Source organism: Electrophorus electricus, chromosome 2 (genome assembly GCF_041902795.1).
Source record: "Electrophorus electricus isolate QZ-2024a chromosome 2, ASM4190279v1, whole genome shotgun sequence".
NCBI lineage: Eukaryota > Metazoa > Chordata > Actinopteri > Gymnotiformes > Gymnotidae > Electrophorus > Electrophorus electricus.
The window spans coordinates 13,917,501-13,921,562 of NC_137498.1; the positions used below are offsets into that span (position 1 = coordinate 13,917,501).

Below are 4,062 nucleotides of genomic sequence, written 5' to 3' on the forward strand. Positions count from 1 at the left end.
AGACTTGGGTTGCTGTTGACCTCCAGTGTCCAACTTAATTACAACGACTGTTACCTGCTGTTGCTGTTGGCTTCCAGAGTTTGTTAGTAACATTAGCAGCTTTTGTTTTAAACTAAAGGAGCAAAACATGTCTCGGCCATCCGGGGAAAAGGAAAATAATGTAATTGCTGGCCAATCCCTTCATGTAACACCGACATGAGGCAAGAAACCTTTGGGCTATATACAAAATAGCTTACTACATACTGTATGCTGCATACTGGACTCATTATATACTGTATACTGTTTACTGTTCCCTTTAGTAGTATGATGCATAATATCCAGTGTGTAAAAAACACAAACCATACTAAGAGGTCATGCGAACGTATGAAGTTCTACCCACTTGTGATTTACCACCACCGTTGCATGATGAGATACAGTACACCACGGAGACAGGCCTGGTCACGTACTGGATTATTTGGCCATAGCAGTATGTCATCTGGGTATATTTTGCGTACTGGAAAAATTCATTTTGGTCTGACTAGTTTTCAAGATCTCTTCAGTAAACACTCATTAACTAAAGAAAAATTGATCAACACACATTTATCATTTGTATTAAAAAGGGCAGGTGATGTATGTATGTGGTTACTCTCCTCAGCCACTTTATTAGGATCACCTTTACACTACATCATTATCTGCTAGCTGCATTCTATACCTGTGTGCAGTTCCACAGGCTTGTGTATAAACTTCAGACACACTGCTTTTCTTGTTACACACTCATACGTGCCCTAAAGACACTACCACTGCAGAGACACTTGTTTGTTGAGAGTGGTCTACCATCCAGGTAGGATCCATTCAGCAGTGCTCCTGTGGTCACACACTAAACAGTGGTGCACACCTGTAAGACATGTGCACATATTAAATTACAGACTGCAGGTCTTTAATAAAGTGGCTGGTGAGTGTTTAAATGTTTGTGAAATGTATAAAACAGATTACACACATGCTTGCATAAATTATATTTACATGTGCATTTATGGATTAAATGTATTACAGTTAACACCTCTGCAATACAATACATTTATTATATTAACACTTGTATTAATCCACTCAACAGGGTGTGCATTATTCTATATGTATGTGTGCTAATATTTTGTAATTGTGATATTTTCTGCAGGATGATGTGATGTATTCTACTGTAGCCCATATAAACACCACCAGACCAGCACCCAGAGCAATGGATAATGGAGATAATACAGAATATGTCAATATCAAACTAAATTAACAAACCTGAACACACACACACACACACACACACACACACACACACACACACACACACACAGACTTTTGTATTGTATCGTATCTAGCCAGTGAAGTGTAGTTATGTTCTTCTGTCTTGGTTTCAGTGCTGTCTTTGTATAATTTTCTGTATCTATTGGTAATTACTAATTAACTGCTAATTAGTTACTTCAGGTGTGGTTTCAGACTGGCATAAGTTAGGAATTGTAGGGGGAGGACTAACAGTGACAGGGGCAGGACTAAGACTGATAACATTACAGTGTAGCCACTCCAAGAACCAGAGTACTTGGGTTTTATTCCTCTTGATTTCATCATCTGCTTGGGAAAGGAGGCTAACTGCTAAATCTAAATGTTAAACGTTGTAAACGTCAATTAAAATTTTCTCAGTCTGCAACTATAATTGTGACTCCTACAAGTATCATTTCCTACAAGTATCATATGTCTGTACAATAATAAAAACAATTTATTATGTTTTATTACATTATGGATTTTTTCAGCAGAATGGTTTTTCTTCATTTTATTTGTGAATCTCTGTTGAAGCATTTTTGGATATTTAATCTTTAAATTGTAGCACATTTTTATGTTAAGCAGGTCATTTTATAGTCAAATGCCGTCCCTTGTCTGTACGCATCACTTCCACTGTGAGAGTCTATTGCTGTTTCATAAATAAAGAGCCAAAGCAGGACAGAGAGTTGTGGTTTCTGTTTATACCCACTGATGACCACATACATCATGAAGGTGTGTGTGGTGCAGTTCACTGACAGCAGTTGGATGTCACTGTCTGTTACTTTCTCTTTAGGACCGGGGTTGAACTCCAAAGTAGAGCAGATGGTTCTGCAGAATTATACCCAGTGTGAAACCAGATCAGTGACATGGAAACAGTCTCACTCAGACTCGAGCAAAAACACCAAATGTGAAAATCACCTTTTATTCCAAACAGGCGACTCTGGTCCAGTTCTTGGGGGGAAGGGTTCATATGTAGGCTGGTCATAGGAGGTGGTTGCTTAGGGCAGTAGAGCTGCGTTGAAAAGGTTCTGCAAAGTGAATTTATTTTGCTGTTGTAGCTGAGGCAGTTGGCTTGCTACAGCTTTATATGACATTATTACCTATATAGTTATACTAAAATATAAATATTAGGAGTGTAATGGTATGTGTTTTCATCCCAAATCACCCCATACACATTACAGTTCACTGTATGCAGTCATACGGAGAGTACACGGTAGCCTAAGTGTGAAGGCTGATGAACATAATGTGGAATCAAACTTCACATCTGCGATTTCCACTCCAAACCTTAAGATGTAATCTATTAGCAAGTTAGCAACATGCTAGGCTAAATGTAGCTCAAGCTCATTAGCGACATTTACTGAATTGTTAACACTATGACCTGTTTCTTTCAAATCACCTGTGTGGGAAAGTTTCCCAGCGACCTGAGTGGTGGACGAGGACAGTGTGTTGGTGTTGTAGGGTGTGTGTGCTAAAACACATGAACACGCACATTCAACAGCATCACCCAGATGTGCCAGTTGTGTTTGTTGCTTTTGTCCTGTTGTACCAAACAGTGATGCCTAAATGGAGTGTGAAGAAGATCTCTTACAAGTAAGGTGCTTTTCAGGATGTGGAATTTGGAATCTTCTTCGTATATGTATATATAATATCTGAAGAAGTTATATTTATTTCCCAGGTGGTTATTAGTAATGAGTGGAAATGTGCTCACTTGTTTATTTCTGTTTATTTATTCCTCACTTGGTTATTCTGTGTATGATTCAGCTCTTGGTCACTACACACTTGATCAGGAAGGCTGGACAGCCCACACACACACACACACACACACACAGACACACACACACACGACCATGCTACTTGTTGAGATTCATGGGCTTTAAGTTCTGCTGTGATCCAGCTCTGAACTTCATGGTTTAATCAATCACTGATTGACTCAGCAGGGATTCTGAGGAACAATGTCACATTCACTCCAGTGACACTGATGTTTCAGAGAAAGCCAGATGCTCAAGGATAAAATGAAATGTGATTTTAATCAGAAAAGGATAATCCAACACAGTCAAACTCAGGCAAGGATCAGAACCAGTACTATAGGATAAACAGAGCCAGGGAGCATCACAGAGAGGAACTAAAGTCCAGGTTGAAATCCAGAGAGACAAAATATCCAGGCAGACAAATCCAGGAGGGGCACAAAACAGAAGTAAGCAATCAGAAATAGTTCAGAAATACAGAAAGCCAATATATAACATTTACAACATTTAACTCACACTTTTATCCAAAGCAACTTACAGTTATAATTGAATACAATTTAAGCGATTGAGGATTAAGGGCCTTGCACAGAGGCCCAACAGTGGCAACTGACAGCTTTCTAATTACTAGCTGAGTACCTTAACCACTGAGCTAACACTGCAAAACACTCCATATGCACAGACATTACTTCCACTCTAATGACCTCAGCAGCTTTCTTCATTTAACCAAACATTTGGGTTTCCGCAGGATTATCAAGAAATGAGATACTCTGATGCAATCTGTAATGGCACTGGGAACTCAGCACACACTCAGGTGTGTCATACTCTGAACAGACTGATATTAAATGTTCAATTCATTTATTTATTCTTTTGTTGACATATTAATGACTTACTAGCTGCATTAAAGCCATATAACTGTAACTTCCTAAACAGAGTGTCACATGAATATGACATTTTTGAATGGTGTATCATAATAAATCAAATCAAATTTATTTGTGTAGCGCTTTTTAAAACAGAAATTGTCACAAAGCAGTGTTAC

The 4,062-nt window shown here is 38.5% G+C and overlaps 1 long non-coding RNA gene across 1 annotated transcript in view; it reads left to right on the plus strand.

Moving 5' to 3' along the window:
• Positions 1-1,960, plus strand: part of LOC145660264 (uncharacterized) — a 3,544-nt gene extending 1,584 nt beyond the window's left edge. Inside the window, exon 2 of the long non-coding RNA XR_014126507.1 lies at positions 1,151-1,960. This is a non-coding gene — a long non-coding RNA (uncharacterized LOC145660264). The remainder of the gene's footprint in view (positions 1-1,150) is intronic.
• Positions 1,961-4,062: the final 2,102 nt, after the last annotated feature.